The sequence below is a fragment of the Astyanax mexicanus genome, chromosome 7, assembly GCF_023375975.1.
Source record: "Astyanax mexicanus isolate ESR-SI-001 chromosome 7, AstMex3_surface, whole genome shotgun sequence".
Classification (NCBI taxonomy): Eukaryota; Metazoa; Chordata; class Actinopteri; order Characiformes; family Acestrorhamphidae; genus Astyanax; species Astyanax mexicanus.
This window is the reverse complement of record NC_064414.1, coordinates 26,527,036-26,549,044: the sequence shown is the minus strand read 5'-3', so window position 1 is coordinate 26,549,044 and position 22,009 is coordinate 26,527,036. Positions and strand designations below refer to the sequence as shown.

The 22,009-nt window shown below is 37.1% G+C and overlaps 1 protein-coding gene across 8 annotated transcripts in view; it reads right to left on the bottom strand.

Moving 5' to 3' along the window:
- slc4a11 (solute carrier family 4 member 11) overlaps positions 1 to 22,009 on the bottom strand; it is a 128,662-nt gene that overhangs the window by 75,781 nt on the left and 30,872 nt on the right. The gene's annotated exons all lie outside the window — the stretch shown is intronic.

Sequence of the window (22,009 nt, the reverse complement as noted above, 5' to 3'; positions counted from 1 at the left end):
GGCAAACGCCTTTGAACAACAAGAACCAAGAACACGACCACAAGCGCTTAAGCACAGAAATATGGATGCAAACCTCAGCTGTACTGAGCTCCGTCTGTGAGCTCACATGCAGACACAAGACAAGCGTAGCGGTTTTGGTTTAACGGGGTAAAATATTATGACTCTCAGCAAAGGCAATATTATCACACATCATGTTATTTCTGGCAGAAAACACCAAACTGCAGAAAATGTGACAGCGGGTAAGCCCGCTTTTGGCAGCTCCTGCCACAGATTATGCTCATTAACAAACACACAAACACATGTTGATATTGCATCACACCAGCCTCTTTCAGGAGATTACACAATCAAACCTCGTAACTACATTTGCTTCAATGTAAACAGTGTAAGACTTACATGATGAATGTGTCACGTCTTATAAATGACTGTAAAATGTATACTAAAAGAGGATACTCCTTTAATTCATGCATTCAGCTACTTTAATTTCATTCACCCATTTCTGACTCAGGCTTGTTTAGACTCTGTAGAGAAGTACTGCCAATAGAACAGAACTCTCTGGAGGAGATACACATGAACCAGATGTGGGCTAGAGGGGTGTTAAAGCCTCCAGGCATTAATCTGTGGAGCAATATATTAGGGCTGCAACGATTAGTCGATAAAATCGCCAATGTCAATTATAAGAATGTGTCGACTTCAAATGTTTGTTGTCGACTATTCGTCAGTTAGTAGCACTAGACAAATTACTGGTGACAAAAACTCCAAAAGTGCCTAATCACAAGATTTCACATTTACTCACTAAATGTCAGTTACCTTCCACATTTAAAGGACAATGTTCTGAACATTTGAAGGAGATTTAAATCCAATCCCATGTTTGGCTGTTCATGTAGTTTTGAACTAATAGTGAAAGCTAATAACTGGAGCCATACCCACAGCAAGCAGAGAGGGTGGGCATGGCAGAAATAATCGTTGACTAAACGACTAATTGGAAAAATAATCGGCAGATTAGTCGATTGCCAGAATAATTATTAGTTGCAGCCCAACAATAAATCTGGTCACTGGCTTTATGCAATCAAACACAGCAATGCTCTTCAATATCTAGTAGAAAATCTAGTAGTGTTTCCTAAATAGTAGACATCTAATTTAATGAAAGCAGAACAAACTCTTCTAAATAACCTTGATCTCATTAACAAAAAACAATCAATGAGCAGGTGTCCCAATAAGAGAGAGTGAAGAAATGACAAACACAATCAAGTAAAAAACAATAAATGTGTTCTTGTTAGTAATTTCCAACATTAATTCCCACTCTCTCTCACATCCTACAGTGTAAGTAATCCAGTGTAACTGCTATTTGGTATTGTGGATGCTGCAGAAACTGGTCAGTCAAGCTGGATGGACAATATTTGGTCAAGTTGGGTCACCTGCTGCTCTCTGAATCAATACTACACTTTATTTGCAAAGCATGTCACTGAAAACCAGTATCACTTTTCAGAATACTGAACATGAAACATGAGAAACAGCACACAAAAAACAACTGACACAACTGACATCACACAGTCATGTGATCAACTCAAAACCAAGCAGCCTAATCTAAAATAATTCCCTAATTATAAACTAATAACAACCTCCAGTATGTAATAAAAGTCTCTGGGATGGAATAAAAGTCTCTTTCAGGAACACACATGGCAAAGTTCAAACAACAATTTACATACTTGCCTTATAGTATGATCTGAAGGATTAGTAAATACTGAATAACTCATACACTGAATAAATTGCTTGTACTAAATAATTAAAATTAACTGAAAAATGTAGATACTACTGTGCAATTACCAGTATTAAATTATTTATTTATTTACACTTATTGATTATTTGATGAATACTTAAAAACAGTGTGTACTGAATAATTAAAAAAATACTAGGTATTCTGATGATATTGGAATTAGATCGGTATCGGCTGATAATTGCTTTTTTTAATAATTGGAAATACCTAGATACCTAGATTTGGCTGATATTTCAAATTGACACTTGCTGATGTATATATGATTTTTTATCAGTTTTAATAGGTATATTTTTATTGACCCTGTTTGTTTAATAAAGAGGGTTTAAATCTGTGACCAGTCTATGTAAGGCCAGTTAGCTACAAAGCCAAAAAGAAATAAAATACTAATAATTTATCAGGAGTGGACTTTGAGACTTTGAATTTTTGAAAGCTAAAATGTAAGGCAAAAATATGTTACATTAATTTCTACAATTATACCGTGTGTCTGTCCTCTCTGTAAGTTATACATGTGTATATCAGCATCGGCAGATGTATGCATGTGCAATATCGAATATTGGCATTAGCCCAGAATTTCCACATCGTTGCATACCTAGTGATTACTGAATAAGTAGTAAGTAGTTCTTGAGCAGTTAAAAATGACTGGATGATTAGTAGATACTGAATGATTATTATTAAATTTTTAGTTTGTACTAAATAATCAGTAAGCACAAAATTACAGAAAAGTTTGTAAAATGATTGTAAAGAATTATTAGACACTAAAGGATTTGTTAAATAATTAAATAATTAGTACATACTGTGTAATAAACTAGACTAAATAATTTGTAGATGTTGATTAATAAGTGTATAACAATTAAATGGTACTAATCAGTTAGCAGATACTGAATAATTTGTTGTTAATTGTAAAAGAAAACTGTTGTGCATAATATTAAAATTATGTTATAAAAATTCATCCAATTTTCAAACATCCAACAAGTTACATTAGGATTCACAAATAAGTAATAAACATGTAAATGAGTAATACATATTAAAAATGTGCAGAATATAAATGTGCAGAGTTATTCTGCTTATTATATTTAAGTGAGTTTCTTGTAGAGGGTATATTCACTTTACTCATCATAAATGAGTAATTTGAACAGGTGTGCCCTTTAAGACTATATTGTCCTTTCAGAACATGCAAATGCAGAAATCTAGCAATATTCTATTTTAGACCAAGTGAGAAACAACTATCTGAAAAAAACACAATCAGTCATCAATGTGACTAATAAACATGAAACTCAAACCCACACTGAACATAACATACAGAGGTTTCTATAAGAATATATATTAAGCGTGTTTGGTAGATGGTTAACATGCTCCTGCACTGGTTTCAGTATTAGTGAGGTGACTAGTGAAATGTTCAGGTGGCTGGAATGAGACAGTGCTGAGATTTTCAATTCTGCATGCTCAAGTGTACACCCACTGGCATTTCTACACTGCTTAAAACACTAATTTGAGCCATGTCTCATCCTCATTAGCATGTAGACCCGCGGTTCTCAAATCCTCGGGGACCCTGGTCCGCAATTTTGCTCTAACCCAGCACCAAACACATTTGAATCCAGGCTTTAAAAACACTGAAAACCTATTATAGGTACACTATATGTTCCAGCGTCTGTGGACACCCCTACTAATAAATGCATTCAGCCATTTTATACTGCAACCATTGCTGACAGAGATGTGCAAATGCAGACACAGATAGCTTCTCTTGTCCCTGTAGAGAAGTACCGTTTTTTCGGACTATAAGGCGCAGCGTATTATAAGACGCACTATCAAAGAACGCCTATTTTCTGCTATTTTTCCATACATAGGGCGCATCGCATTATAAGGCGCGTTAAGTGACACTAGAAAGGGTGCCTATATCAAAGTGAACAGGGGTGGCGCCATGTTTCCCTTCCCCCACCGGGGGTGGTCGCTTGCCGGTGGAGCGTCTCAGTATACAAATCTAGCTATTTCAAAGTCAAACGAGTGCTGGATATTAATCTACACAGATTCCTCTCCTGAAAACTGTTTATTTGGGTGAGTAACGTGCTTCAGTTTATTTACAGTAAGCTTAGATTTCCAGATGTCCACTAAGGCTTGCTGCACCAGCGTTAGCATAGCTATCCGCTAGCACGCTAGCTAGTCACCTAAACTAGTAAAGTTAACCCAAACTTAAACGACAGCGTTACACTGAGTAATCCTGCGTGTTCTGGTAAGACAGTGAGATATTAGCTAGCGATTCGTCCCCCGTAGCTTGTTTTAACACGGTAAACAAGCAGATTACTGGCTGATAAAACTCACCTCTGAGAGAGTTAGCGCTTAGCATCTACCTAATGCTAGCCAGGCAAAGCAGCACAGACTTACAGGCCGATAACTCACCTCTGAACGGTGAACGCTTAGCGATTAGCATCTAACTCTAATAATACTGCTCCAGCAGTATTAAAAGTGCTAAATTTAGAAAATACTGATCTCTGAACAGTGAAAAAGCTAGCTAGCTAAGCGGTTAGCATCTAGCTAATGCTATTGCTGCTCCAGCCTCGGAGCGGCACGGCTCTGCACGGAGTGTGTGTTTACTGCTCCTTACACCTGACGGGTAAAATTTAGATAATACTGATCTCTGAACAGTGAATAAGCTAGCTAATGCTATTTGCTGCTCCAGCCTCGGAGCTGCACGGCTCTGGACTCTGTATAGCACTGAAACTCTGTATAACGCTGCACGGAGTGTGTGTTTACTGCTCCTTACAACCTGACGAGTAAAATTCAGATAATACTGATCTCAGTGAATAAGCTAGCTAGCTTAGCGGTTAGCATCTAGCTAATGCTATTGCTGCTCAGCCTCGGAGCTGCACGGCTCTGGACTCTGTATAGCACTGAAACTCTCTATAACGCTGCACGGAGTGTGTGTTTACTGCTCCTTACAACCTGACGAGTAAAATCCATACAAAAGGCGCACCGTATTATAAGACGCACTGTCAATTTTTGTGAAAATTAAAAGTTTTTAAGTGCGCCTTATAGTCCGAAAAATACGGTACTTATTAATTTATGTTTTTAACATTGAAACACAGTGATAATAATAAAAATATAAAATATAAAAATAGTAAAAATAGTAAAAATACATATTTTTTAAATTCAGATATATACTTGCTTACCACCTCATTTTATACACCCTTTTTGAATTGCAAAATGAGCTACACATTTTTAATTCTTTATCACTATTATTCCATCAACTCACCCCTTTTGTCACATAAACATTTACTTTTAATATTAGTTCTTATTTTTGCTTTCTTTTAAACAGTTTTTAAATACATATTGAAAGTAAATTGTTTTATTTTTTGTGCATTACTTGTGTAGTTTGTATGTTTGTAAGTTGACTAGATTGATGAATTTTAATTGCCAAAAGAATAAGACTCTCTAGAGCATGTCTAATGACAGGTGTGGGCTAGAGGGGTTTAAACCCCCCCAGGAATGAGTTGGGAAGTTGAGGGATGAGTTGGGGGTGAGTTGAGGACGAGGTAGGGTGGTGATCATTGTAATCATATCCTCATAGCACTGCTCCAAAATCTACTTGAAAGCCTTCCATTAGCAGTAGAGACAGTTACTGCAACAAAAGCAGGAGACACACACTTGATTGTTGAAGTTGTTAAATTTGAGCTAGGTTACATTTTAAAAATGTATTTTGAGATGTCCGTTTACTGACTACCATTAATCACTTGGGGCAGAGAACAGACAAGAATCTTGTATCTTCATTAATAAGAGTTTTAACATAATGTGATACTGGCAGTAGTTTTTTGTTATATTGTGTCAAAAGTTCATGATGAATGGATCATTAGAAATGCTTATAATGATTTCCCTCTTCTTCCTAAATAATCTAATCTTTTTCAAAGCAAGTGAACTGAAATTAATTTCCTCTAGTTCTTTCCCTTTGGAACAAATTTCTGTGGGGTTTAGAAAGAAAATAAAGTATTGATTACTGAGATTACTATTTCCAGACAATAATAAGAAATGTACAATTTTAGAGTTATTAAAATTGCTCAGCAATCTGGGAGTGAAATATGTGGATTGTGAATCTCCAGCTTTTTTTATAGATTCAAATTAGGGCAAGGCAATATGGCGGGATTTTATTTTACCATATATTTATTAAATTAGGTTTTTAACATTTAATACCAATATTAAAATAAAAAAACACAGAATCCATACGCACTGATGTTGCCAGGCTATGAGAGCCTATAGTGTTTTGGCCTTTCTGCTGAGCTTGAATGCAAATAACTGAAACTGACAGCATGTGCCCTGACAGCATGTGCCCTTACATCAGTCAGTAATATATATGCATATTTGTAATATGATTAAAAGGATATATATTGAAATGTCAACATGGAACACAAATGAGTTAAATGCAAGTGCATAGGTATTTGGCCATTGCTGGCATAATATTTCTCTGTGGACCAGACAAAAGAGACAAAAATCTCGAATCTCATATAAAAACTATGCAAAATGGAAAAACTAGTGATTAGGAATATTGCAGTCTAGTGGTACACACTCGGTACTAAAATCTGTTACTGTTTGTTGAGTACTGATGTGCAATAATGCTCTTATAGTGGGGTGAATGTGCTTTGATTCAGGTTTCTATTAGAGATGCATGATGATATCAGAATCGGCAGATATTAGATATTACAAACCGATACTTGCTGGCATATTTATTGTATGCCAAAAAGGAACAAACGATGCTGGCCATGCAAAACACAGGGCCAACACTGGCTGTGCTACTTTAAAATCACTGCGTCAAGGGAAAGCAGCAATTTTTGTTCGGCACCTCCAGAAACTTCTTCAAGATGCTGAGAAAACTATTCCAGGTAACTTTCCCTCACAAAGACACTGAGATTAAAATATCAAGAGTGTGCAGATCTATCCTCAAAGCTAAATATAAATATAAAACATATTCTGGCTTGTTTCTAAAATAATTCCACATATGTTGCTGTATTGCTTTATGGTTTAATGGTCATTTTTATTAATTTATCATTTATATCATTTTCAATAGATCTATTATTTAATTCAACCTGTTTATTTTATCTCAGGGCTCGGATATTGAGATAGTGAGGTCCTACAAGTACCTAGGTGTCCACCTTAACAACAAGCTGGACTGGACTGACAACACGGCTGCTCTCTACAGGAAAGGTCAGAGCAGACTGCATCTCCTGAGGAGACTCCGGTCCTTTGGCGTGCGGGGGACACTACTGAGGACCTTCCTTGATGCCGTGGTGGCATCAGCCATCTTTTATGGAGTGGTCTGCTGGGGCAGCAGCATCTCCACCGCTGACAGGAAGAGACTGGACAGAATCATCAGGAAGTCCAGCTCTGTCCTGGGGTGTCCTCTGGACCCAGTGGAGGTGGTGGGAAACAGGAGGATGAGGACTAAGCTTAACAACATGCTGAAGAACCTGTCCCATCCCATGCATCACTCTCTGACAGCACTGAGCAGCTCCTTCAGTACCCGGCTGCTGCACCCACGCTGTGTGAAGGAGAGATACCGCAGGTCCTTCGTTCCACACGCCGTCAGACTTTACAACACACCACGCTCCCAGTAAACACTAGTTTACTATCTCAGGACTTCATACAAACCTACATACTACTCAGTGTAGCTGTAATGCTTACCGTGTGCAATATCCATCTCACTACGAGTACTGTGATCATCATTTGTGCAATTTATTTAATGTGCAATATTTTTTTTTTCTCACTTTTGTTTTTATCTATTATTTATTTGATATTTATTCACTGTTACTCTTGTGCAATAATACTGGTCCACCCTACCATAATCATATCTCTATGCACTAGATGTGTATATATATATATATATATTTTTTTTTTTTTTTTTTTTTTACTATATATAATTTTTTAAACTCTTTATATATTTTCCTACAATAGGTTTTCTGTATATATAGATTTATCATTATTTGTATTTACCTTTTCCTGACCTGTTTCTCTGTCCTTTACTCTGCACTGCTGTAACATGGTAAATTTCCCCATTGTGGGATTAATAAAGGATTATCTTATCTTATCTTATCTCTTTTACAAAGAGGGTTTAATGTTGTGAACAGTCTATGTAATATACGTGTAATAATTTACACTTATATTTGTGTGATATATGTGTATAATACCGGATATCGGCATTGGCCTAGAATTCCCACATCGATGATCCCCAGGACTTGTGGTAATTACAAAGTTTCAGATTAGGATTAAATTTGCTGATATTTCTGGATTTATGAAAACTAAAAGCACTAAATACATTGCTGCTTACTGAGCAATTAACTGTAAAGTAACACTAAACTACGCAATTATAGGTAAAGTAAAGAGTATGTTTCATAAAAGGTCAGTTGTAGCCTTCAACTGCAGGTGTGTAAAATAGCTAAAATCAGAAATACCACACCAGGCAGGACTCTGAATAAAAAGAGATACAAAACATGGCTATGTAAGCATTGCTATGTAAAAGTATGCTTGTCCATCTCTGAGGCAACATTATAAGCACTGACAGGCGAAGTGAATCACACTGATTATCTGGTTACAGTGGCACCTGTCAAGAGGTGGGATCTATTAGTCAGCAAGTGAGCAGCCAGCTCTTGAAGGATCTGAGTGACTGTGACAAGAGCCAAATTGTAATGTCTAGACGACTGGGTCAGAGCATCTCCAAAACAGCAGGTCCTGCCGGGTGTTCGCTGTAGCTACCGAAAGTGGTCTGAAGAGGGTCAACCAGTGAACCGGCGACAGGGAAGAGCTATTATAGCGTGCCTCTACAGATTTGGGCCCAGTTTCCCAAAAGCATCTTAGCAGTAAGAGCATCTTAACATGAAGAGAGAGAGATACACAGAGAGAGAGAGAGAGAGAGAGGGAGAGAGAGAGAGTGCTCTGTGTGATGCCTGCTCAACCATCTAAGAATCATCTTTGGGCTAAGCAGCTTTAGGGAAACCCACCAGTGAGCTGTTTTGGCAGCATGGTGGGAACCCACACAATATTAGGCAGGAGATAAAAAAGCTATGGCTGATCTGTGTATAATTATAAATACCTTATTTTTTTATTTTGTTTTGTCATTTTACAGTGTTTTTTGTTTTAGATTCTATGCAAAAAATGTATTATACGATGCGATTAAAGATAACTAAATTCATGACAATAGTGGAACCCAATTAGTTCTATACAGAGATTTATTGGTGCAGCAAGAAGCCTGAGAGGGATGCTAGATTACTGCTATAATTGTTAAGCTATTAAACCTATAATTAGAGATGCACCAAAATAAAATTTTAAGCAAGAACCAAAACCAAACTTAACTTATAACAAAGAGCATTTTTGCCATATACAGCTAAATTTTTAGTTGCCAAATATTTGCATGCATTCCTTCTTATGGTAGAGTGGCTATACAGCACCAGCCAAAAGTTTGGACACTTTCTCATTCAATGTTTTTCTTTATTTCTTTATTTAATGTATTTTCTACAATGTAGATTAATATTATAGATTAATAAAGACACAGGGCCCTATTTTAGCAATCTATAGCACCTCGATCAATTGCGTCAGTGTGTCTTTGGTATCATGTGTGCTCAAAAAATATGCCTTATGCAGCTTGAAAGGAAAAAAAGGCATGTACAAATTCTCTTAACTAATTAGGGGTGTGTTTTGGGCACAACGTGAAATAAACCAATCAGCGTGTCACTTGTCATTCCCTTTAAGAGACAGGTGTGCTCTGACTTTGGCGTGTTTGTATCGTAACAGCATGGCGCTTTGTGCGTCTCAGCAGAGGATACTAACCTGCGCATTCATGCTGTGATGGTGCACCAGCAGCTTTTTTAAGGGAACAGGAATGTTATTTTATTCTTTATTCTCTTTATTGCTGAGTTAAAAGTCGTGTTGGTGCTCTGCAGTGCATCTGTTTGTGTGTTTAACGAGGGGGTGTATATACACGCACTGACACAGTGCGCATGGTGCACCTATAGAAATGGACTCTGATGATTGACTGTTGTCTAGGTTCATTTCAGTCAGTGGCGCTCCTGTGTTTTCAGCCACAAAAATAGCAACACGGCAGAAATTTACCTAAACACTTTCACACCACCATGCCCATCAGTGTAGATTTATTCCTAAACCCAGATGGTATTTTAAAAGGACTGTTGACGGAGTGTGAGATAGGAATGGAATGAGCTGGAGCTTCACAGCTTGAAGGAAAAGCAGTAACTATTGTTCAGCACCTCCCGGAACTCCTTCAAGGAGCTGAGTAAACTATTCCAGGTGACTCTACCTCATGAAGACACTGAGATTAAAACAGCAAGAGTATGAAGATCTGTAATTAAAGCTAAATGTGGTGCTTAGAAGAATCTAAAGTATAAAACATATTGTTTATAAAATGTCTGCATGTGTTCCATGTATAGTTTTAATGTCTTCAATTTTAAATATATATGATGTACTGCAATTTTAGATGCAGTTTTGGTTTTGTGATATATACAAAACCATATGTAAATAAAGAATGGCTTTGTGAATCCAAACTTTTGACTGGTACTGTAGTTTACACTTTGCTTGGTGCTAACAAATTAAAAAGATTTTTTGAGAGATCAATGTAAAATGCTAAATTTAGTATACAAGTTACATAAATAGCAAATACAAGTTACATAAATAGAACATTTGTAAAGTATAAGTTGTATTAAGTTTAAATGTGTTAATTTAAAGTGAGGCTGAGCTTTCTGCGATTTAAATTCTAAAGCATCTTACTGTATTTAACATGTTTTATTTCATTTAAGGTAAAGATATTTTATAAAGCGTGATCAAATATAGTAAGATGATGCGTATATGTATGTGAAAGTGAGAACAGCTTGAGCACAGTCTGTAAGGAAGTACTGAATCCTCTCCTGATAGTCGGCATGAGCAGTGGTTATAAATCACTTGTTTAGTGTCTCTTGTACACAGTGAATTAGTAGCACTTCTTCTCTGTTAAAACGTGTCTGTGCTGACCAGCACAAACAGCTTATTTAATCACTGTTTCTACATATTCAATAGCATTCAAATTGATCACCAAATTAAGCATTACAAGAATTACATTTATTTAAATATATTTACTGGTAAATTTGTGTTTCTATTGTGTTTGTCTTTTATATGGTGTTCTTTCTTTTTTTTACTGCATTGGCAAAGTATCAGATCGGGACATCCCTAAATTAATATAACACACAACACACATTATACAGTAAACAGCCAGGACTGTGCAGCTCCGGCACAGCAATTATTACTGAATGTGCAGAGATGTGCAGAAACAAGCTACGATCAAAAGATGTTTTGCATTTTAGTTGAAATATTGAGATCCAATACCCAACCCAGCAAATAATCTCCCTCTAAATGCGCACATTCGCCAACACACACGGGCCAAAAAATAAAACTGATCAATCTCTAATATATAACTTACATATTTATCCCACAGCAGTTTCCAAATAATGGACAGTAGTATTGGCTAAAGACTAAACCCAGGGTTAACTACAGAGACCAGGTCATCCTTTTTGTCTCCAGTGTAACTGTGTGTGTGTGTCAGCTAGTGTCCTTTAGCATTTAGAGCTAAACCATGTTTGACATGTTTACAGAATTTCAGTTTCTTACCAGGTGTGATGACCTTCATCACCTGAAAGGCTAGAGAAAGTGTAAACATAATTTCCTGAGCTGGGCTGACTTTGAGTGGCAGTTGTGGTTGAGCAGGAGGAACCTCACGGATCAGGCGACAAGGTCACTTTCTCACCGGAAGACAAGCGGACGTGATTCTGCTTAACTTGGAAATTGGAACGAGATGCCATGAGAAATTTCTCAAAGTTCACCTCACATTAGCATATGAACACACCTGCGTACTTCAGACCAGCATGCACACACTCGCACACTGGCACACGCACAGATCAACCAACAGCACAGTTTGGTACACAGACTCCGGCAGGATTAGGAGAAACAGGAGCATATACTAAACCCTATACCTGTCTGTAATTCAGCACACCAGCTGCCTCTCTCTCTCTCTCTCTCATTGGACGCAGCGGCAGCAGTGCTGTGTGTACTCAGAACGGGCTAAGACCTTACATGCCGCTTCCCTGACTCGCCAGCAGTGCCTCGGAGCCTTCCCTCAGGCCTTAGCAGCCGCTCTGCTCTTTCCCCCAGAATGACCTTTCACTGGGAACCGTGCTGTTGCCTCAGGCTACCTGTACCCTGTAATCATCTCGTAAAAACTACATCCAGATCCAGGCTCAAACGATACATGCACCGACTTCAAGATTGATACGTAACGTGATATAAGTAGATATAGAATGGGAAAGATTTTTTTCTTTTGCTAAAAACAGCAAAAAAGTAGTACCCTGCTGTGATAATTAGGGGTGGATGACAGAGATATAATATTGTTCACAATATTCAAACATTTTGGTGTATGATATGACCCACCCCTAATTTTAACCATGTTTTTGTTTTTTATTTCTATGGTTAAAAAAATGCTTTTGAAAATACATTTAAAATCAAACTTAAATCTAGCTCCTGGATATTTCACCTCAACATTATACATTTTTTTTTATTTTGAATTTGAATTAAATCATGAAATTTGTGTTTAAAAAAAACATAAGATCAAGCTTGAATTCCAATCTATGCCACTAACTATTTCAAGTTTATCAAAGGTCAGGTTAACTGCATTCAAAATATAAAAAAATAAAGATTTCAATACTTATGTCAGCTTTTTTTTTATCCAATTGATTAAAAAATTGCAGAGTCTGTCTAAGACCATTTTTGTGATTTACTTTTTCCAGAATATGGCAATATATCAAACTTATGTCAGTATGTCAGTCCATAAGACTTTATACATATAACTTTTCTGTCAATTATTGTAAGTGCCTGATCACAATCTATTAACTGTGTACTAACCTCCAGTGGACGTATTGCTGGACATTAATTCCGGCATAAAGGACACATTAAACATTTGAAATGGACATATTAATTTTTATAGGTAAATGGGAGTATAAATAGGCCTTTACTTGACCGTTCTATTTTTGAGTGTTTGCATTTTCAAGCAAAGTTTTCTTTTTATTCTCTTGATAATAGACTTGCAATGATACGCCAACCTCCTGCAGAGTGTTCTTGACTTGACTTAAAGTTGTGAAGAAGTTTTTTTCTTCTCAAAAGCAAACATTTTCTCCTTTTATCTACCTTAGTTGTCTGAAGGTCTTCCAGGCCTAGTGCATTCTTTCTTAGTAAGAATGCTCCAAATTGTTGATGACTACTGAAGTCTCTGCTATCTCTCTCTGATAAGTTTGTTTTGTTTGTTTCAGCCTCCTCTGTTTTTCCTCCTTGTATATTTTTCCCATGAACAGCTACCAAATACAAACTCAGCACTCGGTTGGAATCAACTTCTGTTTTAATGTGCTAAATCTTCTTCTCATATATAACGAAGGAACAGACCAAATCTTCTGGGCTTGTGCGAATGGACAGACTATGTAAAAATGCAAAAGTAAGAAGTAAGATAATGGATTGTAAAGTGTTACCTCAAGATACGGCTTCAGAACAACCAAACCTGTATAAGTTGTGAGGTGCTAAACACTGGCCAGTGTGCTCATGGCAACATTTTTTAATCCACAGTTTCACATGTATACAATAAAGAAGGCATTACTGCCCACAATGGACAGTGCTGTGGGTGGTAATGATTGTGACTGCTATCTTCTGGGTAAAATTTTGTCCATATGAAAGGAGAATTGACTGGAAGACATCGCATTCACATTCAATACAAAAGAGCCCACACAAATATCACACAGGTAAGCAAAGAATTCAACCACTTTTTTGCTAGTATTTCCAACGGCCTTGAACTGGAATGGAAGAGGTTGGGGGAGACTCAGAGGTTATGGGCAGGAGTTCCGGGCAGCTTCGCTGGAAAGCGTGAAGCTGAAGCCCAGCCACATGATGAGATACAGAAAAAAGGAGGAAAATGGGGAGAAGGTGGGTGTGAAAATCTTTGACACACAAGCAGAGAGGAAGTGAGGGTTTATATAGGGCTGAGTGGGAGGAGTAAAGAGCTTTGATCAATCTCAATAAGTCAATCACTTATTGATTGCTTCATATTGTGGTGATGTGCATAGGCAAAATTGCAAAAAAAAAAATCAATAAATAAATAAATAAAGTTCAAATAGTTTTCCAGTCGGTATTGGGATTTAAACTGGGACTGTGTGCTTTGGTCAAATGAGACCAAGATGGAGTTTATTTTGGCAATAAACACTCTAAGTGGGTCTGAAGTAATACTAAGGATGAGTAAGCAAAATAACACCTCATACCCACTGTTAAGCACAGGGGAGGATAGGTGATGCTGTGGACCTGTTTTCCCTCTAAAGGACCGGGGAATCTTCTAAGGATACATGGGATCATGAACTCTTTGAAATATCAGGAATTGTGAATCAGAATCTGTTTGCCTCTTCCTTAAAGCTGAAGACGGGTCGTCACTGGATCTTTCAGCAAGATAATGACCCTAAACAAAACTGGTTTACAAGACACAAAATCTCCTCCTCTCATGACCATCTTAGTCCCCAGACCTCAACCCAATAGAAAAGCTGTGGGGTAAGCTGAAGTGCAGAGTGCAAAGAAGAAGATGAAGGACTGTGATTTAAAGAAGATATGCAAAGACATATGGTGGAAGATCCCTCTTTCTGTATTCTTCCACCTTGTGAAGAGTTATAGGAGAATATTAAGTGCTGTCTTGTTGAAAAAAGGAGCTTGTTCAAAGTTCTAACCAGGGGTGCCCATTAGGGGTGGACGATATGGCTCTAAAATAATATTTCATGGTATTTTCACGATAACGATACTTTTGGCGATATAACAAAACACTGAATTAGAAAAATTATTTAGAAATTTTATTATTGCATGCAATATGATATTGCTAATTGAGATATTTAAAATAATAATTGTATCAGATTTGTAACAGAAGTCAATGATCCAGGATTTCATTATGCTAATAATAATGCACTCAAAATATCTCCATATATCCAGGATTAAAGTAAAAAAAACACATTTAAACATTTTTGCCAATATTATCACGTACGATACGATACGGCACACCCCTAGTGCCCATAATTGTGGCACACGATTTCATGTAAAATATTTTTTTCTTAATGTTTGATTTTTTTTTTACCATCAAATAAAAGCACTTGCATTGTTGTCCTACATTATTTAAAAAAAGAATTTATAAGAAGCCAAAGAACACTTCTTAACCAGGGGTGCCAACATTTTTGGAGGGTGCTGTGCTCATGAAATCTAATGCTTTAAATGTCAATAGTAAAAAATGATATCATGCATTTTTTGTGTACCAAAAGTCACAGCCTGTCAGTTCTGTCACTGTTTGTCTGCCTGCTTCGGACTCTAGTTCTCTGAAGAAAGACTACAGTTCCCAGAATTCACCAGTGCTCAACCCTCTGGACATGCCCGTTTAGGTTACACATTGGTGTTCCGGTTCGCCATGGTTCTAATTATCACACACAAACCTGGACTCAGCAGTATATATAGCCCCTCATTTTATTTACTCCTCGCCTGGTCTTGAATCTTTTTTTTTTTCATTTTTTTATTGACCTTTTGTTTCTGACCCTTTTTTGTTTATTCGACCACTCTCTAGCCTAGCCCTCTTGTGTATTGTTAGTTTTTTTCGGTTTGACCTTGTTTTGTATTTTGAACATTTCATTTGCTTTGACCTTTTGCCTTATTTTTGGATTATTTTGGACCGTGTATGACCTCTTTGCCTGACCCACTCTGGTATGTTGTGTACTCTTGCTGCCTTTTTGTTACTGACCCTGCCTGTTATTGACTATTCTCTTTAGCCTGCTCCTTTAATTAATTAATTGTATTAATAAATTAATAAATTGAAATGTGGCACTCTAATTCTTTTTAGTCTATTGCTATCAATAATTTCCAAATACCTCAAATGGGTTATCATCACTCATCAACCCCAACAGAATAATCTTGAATGAAATCACAAATTCAGTGGGACACAGAAGCAGTGAAAATGTGTTTTGTAACACCCCTAAACCAAATACTTCAGCTAATGACTGATGTTCTAATGCAGCAGTGTACTATCATTAATGCTCACCGTGCTGTCACAGACCCTGATGTGAAAGAGAGGTGACACACTCACACACACACACACAAGCTGCAAGAAGTGGGCCCAGCTTATAACTGATGGAGGAAGTGGCGCTGTGGCTCCTCTAGCATTAAATCAGCCAGCGGGGACGAGCGTGACTGCAGTCGCCACACACTTCCCCTTCAGGGATTACTGTACAGCAAACAGGCTGCAAGGATCAGTCCTCACTGTACCCAAATGCAGCCGCCAGAGCTGCACAATGCAGCCGCCAGAGCACGGGCCCGCTATTACCCGGATCACACATGACAAAAGGGCTAAGCTCATAGTCAAATACACACATGAAGAACACTGATACAGAAACACACACACGCCGCATACACACACAAATGCCGCATACACACGCGTGTGTATTTGGCCCTTGTTAACTGGGATGTGGTGTGTTTGGAGAAAGAGCGAAGGCTAGAGATCTCATCACTAATTCACCTTCATCATTTCTTTATTTTACTGCAAGCATATTTACAATGCAATCAGTGAGAAGCTACCTCTCTCCCTCTCCGCTCTCTCTCTCTCCCTCACTCCTTCCTTCCTATTCTAGATTTTTCTTTCTTTTCTTCCAGGCTCGGTAACCTGCAGACAGAAAACCTCTCTCTCTCTCTTCCTGCTGCAGCCACACCATGATCAAAGCCAGATCAGAGGAGAGAGAGAGAGAGAGAGAGAGAGAGAGAAAGAGAGATTGAAAGAAAGCAAAAGAGAGTGAGAGAAATTGAAAAAAGCAAGTAAGAGAGTGAGAGAAAAGGAAAGAGAAAACAAAGGAAAAGAGCAAAAGAGGGAAAAAGAGAAAGGAAAATATGGAATGAAAGAGAGTGGTAGAAAGAGAGAGGGAAAATATGTAATACAGCAATGAGAAAAGTGTGAAAGGTATATAGCAATAGAAAATGAGGGAGATTAAAAAAATATGAGAAACTAAGCAAGAGGGAGCAAGAAAGAAACAGAGGAGACAGAGTGAAAGAGGGAAGAAGTGTGAGAGATATAGTGAAAGAGCGTGAGGAACAGAGCAATTTGGAGCAAGGGAGTAAATAAAAAGGGGGAAAGTGAGAGTAAAGAAAAAAGAGAAAGTAAAAAGGGAAAGTGAGAGTGACAAAGCAAGATGCAGTGATAGAGAGCAGTGAAGAAAAGAGAAATAGGGAAACAGAAAGATTTAAAGAGAGGGAAAGTGTGAAATGAAATGAAAGAGACTAAAAAGAGTGAGAGAGAAAGAGGAAAATGAGCAAGAATGTGCAAGACAGAAAGAAATGGAGAGATTGGGGGGGGGTCTCTTTCTACAGTCACTGTAACTGAAGTGAGTGTGAGTGTGAGTGTATTGTTTGGTACACCAAAAGGAGCAGGTAAAAGAACGCTGAGCTACAGCTGGGGGATATGGTAAAAATATCGTATCACAGAATATACAGCTCTAAAAAATATTTTTAGAGTTTATTTGATTTTATCAAATTGAAAACCTCTGGAATAAAATCAAGAGGATGATCACAAGCCACCAAACCAAGCTGAACTGCTTGAATTTTTGCACCAGAAGTGGCATAAAGTTATGCAAAAGCAGTGTGTAAGACTGATGGAGGATCACATGCCTAACTGAGATTAGAAACCAGGGTTATTTTACAAAATATTGATTTCTGAACTTTGCATTATTTGAGGTCTAAACGCTCTGCATCTTTTTTGTTATTTCAGCTATTTCTCATTTTCTGCAAATAAATGCTCTAAATGAAAATATTTTTGTATTTGGAATTTGGGAAAAATGTTGTCCGTAGTTTAGAGAATAAAACAACAATGTTCATTTTACTCATTTTACATATACCTATAAATAGCAAAATCAGAGAAACAGATTCAGAAACTGAAGTGGTCTCTTTTTTCAGAGCTGTATATTTAAATATACTGGCAGATTCTTAAAAATGCTATTCAAATATTCTCTCATGCAAAGTGCTGGTATGTATTTAGGTTTTGCTGCATATCATCCAAATAATCAGCACTAATGACATTGTCTGTAATGAAATGTACAGTTAGCTATTCTCGATATGCTTAACAAAGAAAATTCAAAGCAAAACTAGCATTTTTGTTGATTTTACCCACCTCTAGGCTGAACCCAGTCTAGACCAGAACGCTGCTGTGTGTGTTCTGGCGGGGGGCTCAGAGCTCAGGCGCTCGGGTCACCTTTCACACTCATCACTACTGCACTTCTAACACAGGACGTGCTCTCTTCACAAACAGGAAGTGAGAGTTTGCACAGCGCACTGTGTGTGTGTGTGTGTGCACCTCTGTGTTTCTCTATGTGTGATCACCAACAACCTTACATTATAAATTCTCAATTTGTTTTTTTGTTTTTTTCAAATGCAGAGATGAGCTGATACTTGTGGGTGTGACAGGAAATGGTCCAGTCATAAGCACACACACACACACACTCACAAACACTTATGTGTATTTTACATACACATAACAGAATTTAAATGTTGGGTGGGTGATTCAGCAAAAAAATTAGATTACCACACAGATATTTTCAACACACACATTCGAACACACACAACACAAAGATAAATACCACTGCTGTCATGTAAATTCCTTATATCTCCTCCTTTGCTGATTTTTTTATATATTGTGACTCTGGAAGTTTTTCTTAATATTGTGTCAAAGTTTCATTATAAATGAACCAATAGAAATGCTCCAAAACTGCCTTTGCTACATTTATTACCATTAAATTGTTTTTTCCTTTTCCTGTTAGAGTTTTGCATAACAGAAAAATATATAAAATGTTAGATATAAAAAAATATTATTGTTTATGAATGCATGCATTTGCTAAGTGATTTTTAATTTAGTATTGATCCCCACAATACACTTTTTTGTTTTGTTAATCTCTGAAGGGCTGTACAATATATTGCATCAGCGTTATTAGTGAAATTTGCATATGCACAATAGACACACTGCAGGACCTCTTATGTCACATGAAATAGATACTAAAGTATATATCCCAATGTCATTTATTTAGCTCCAATATTGGACACACATACTACTGTTGATATTATTAATAGCAATACATGTTAGATCACTGACTTCTAGTGAAATCTGGTGAAATATAGCAATATATTTAAAGGAAAAAACATATTGCAAGGTCATTTTCTTCCAAAACTGTGCAGCCTTAATCTCTAGGTTCATCATCAATGTAGCACTAATATAAAAAAACATGCCTTATTCAGACTCTAGGCTGTCTGTACTGACTGTATCAACAAGCTGAATTTGATCATTTCTCAAGCCAACAAATCCACATCCCTAGACTTCTAGGTTTGTAGCCAAGACGACCCAATAATTAAAGCATCAACCTTTCACCTATATCCATATACGATCAGCACTGCTAGAAGCAAATACTTTACAGTATTTCCATTAGCTGCAGGGCACTTAATGAAAAATGAATCAAAATTGACATTCAAAAACTCTGACCGGTGTTTCATGGTTGGGCTGCATTATATTTAATAATACTGGTGCAGTATAACTTTAATCGCAGTTTAAAGTTTAATCTAATAAGATGTATGTAGGGCTGGGTTTTCTGTACATTTTTTTAAATGGTCTTCACCCTTTTGCTACATCGAATAACATTAGGAATGCAACTAATGACTATTTTAGTAGTCGATAACTAACAATATATATATTTTTAAATAGTCAATTAATCGCGATTATTCTAATCATGCCATCCATTTTTGTTTAGATAGATAGATAGATAGATAGATAGATAGATAGATAGATAGATAGATAGATAGATAGATAGATAGATAGATAGATAGATAGATAGATAGATAATTTTTTACAACCCTAGACAGATTTTGCAAGATATATTAATAGTTGGTTTACCTACATTAACCAAAAAATTACAATGTATATTATAGTATGTATAGTAAATCATGTAATGATTTTACTGTACTTTAAAGTACACAAAGTTTTTTGATTCATGTTGTCAAATTGCCATAAATCTTAATGTTTATTATTTATTATTGTTTATTTATTAGTATTTACTTCTTTTGGTATTAATACTTCCACTGTATTGTGCTTTTGAATTGCCTCTGTAACCATTGTTGCCAGGTTCGCAGTTTTCCCACCAAACTGTGGGTGAAAATTCAAAGGTCACAGGTAGTCGTGGGCGATATGTATCGTTTGCGAAATTATCGTGAATGTTGATTTGACGATGTGTAATTTTGTAATATCGATTTTTTTTTGTTTTTTTTTTAAATCGCCAAAAAATAATAAACTGCATCGTATTTTAAGGCTGTTATTTATATATTTATACATATACATAATGTAAGTAAAAACAACTGATTAACTAAACTCAGAGTGCGTTGTGTATAAAGTAGAGACCTGCACTCGCTGGACCCAATGCATAGTAGTGCAGCGCAGGGCAAATTTTGAAAGCTCATTGCGGGCAGGTGAGGCAGACGGAAAGTCTCGGAAAGCTAACCTTAGCTGCTCTTCCTTTCGTTGTGCTGGTTCTGGTTAAGCTGGTGCTTTGCCAGTCGTTACATTGTTGTTTGTTTATTTCTTTGTTTCTGGGTGATTTATTGTATTTGGTGTCGTCATCGAGACGCAGTTTATTTACTTTATTATTTACTTATTTATTGTTTTCCTACTTTTGTGTGACGTTTTTATTTTTCATCTTTTGCAATTCGTTAGATTATAGTTTCGTTAGTATTTTGGGTTTAGTTTAGTTTGTTTGTTTTCTAATTTTATTTGTTTTTGCGATTTATTATTCATTTATTTTCCTTAAAGAGAGGGCCTTGGCCTGTGTCTTGTGTCTTGGTCTGCAGGCCCTGTTTGCTTTCAGTTGTGTTTGCTTTATTGTGGCGTTTATTTGTTTGGGTCTGTAGGTGGGTTTTGTTTAGTTACTTCTTTTTTTTTGGTTCTAATTGTTTACTTTTTAGTTTGTTTTGTGTAAGAATTTATTTGTTATTTTGGTTAAATATTTCTGTTTATTTGAATATTTTGTCATTGCAGCTAGCTTAGTGATGTGTTCAGCTAAGTACATCACTTTTAATTCCTCAAGCCAATGACAAGAACTGCCTTGAGCAGTAACGCGAACGTCGGAATCATGCGGGAATTGCGGGCGGGAGTGGGACTGAAAATCATATTTTTTTGCGGGAGCAGGACTGGAAATGCTGTCCCGCGCAGGTCTCTAGTATTAACACGCCCTGTCCCACCGGCGGGCCAGAAAAATATCATAATTCATATCTGGCTGTGTTTGAGTAAGTATAGGCTCAATATAGACACCCAATATGCCATTTTAAAGCTAAGAATCTCTACTTTTCTTTTCAGAAAGCGTGCGCTAGACGGTCCGGTTTGTGATAAAAACACGCTCTTTGATCCGCCCGGGGTACCTGCAGAACACCCCCCACACCCAAACAGAGCGAATCAGCACCTACCTGAGAGCACTGGCTTCAGAATCCACCCAACCATCAGAAAATCCATCAATCCAGTCCCCAATAATCCCCATTTATGTCTGAGAAGCGCTCTTATAAATCCGACGCAGATTAAAACTATTGGAAACTCCAGCGCTGTGTTCTGAGACTTTCCCTTTGTTCTGGAGCGATCAAACTGCGCATGCGTGTTACCATGGTAGTTGGGCAGACTGAGAGCCCCCCTCTGCCCCCCTACATTCTGTCAGCCAATCAGGTGGCGAGTTATGTGGGACAGAGGTGAAGCCCGCTCTGAAACCGGACACTCTGAGCGCTCCCCCCTCCCTCTGGAAAATCTGCTCCAGCGGGTCTATTCTATAGGGAGAGAACAGGCTGAGAGACCTTCTTTATTGCGAAATAAGTTATAAAATTAATAGTTTTTATTCTTCTAAAGTTTCCAGTCCTTTTCAGAAAGAAAGGACCATCCCAGGTTCAGATCTCTATCATATCTAGGGAGCAGTTTATAATTTTACATGGTGATTTTAAAACTTCTAATAGCAGAATATAGAGCTACTAAAACACTTCATCCACATAAATATATCATTTTATGGATCTAAAAATAAAAAATAGAAATAGAAAATCTGAAAAGCGCCTAAAAAATTTCCTGTTTTTTACCATATTTTGAACCTTACATGTTCAATTGAATACTTTTTT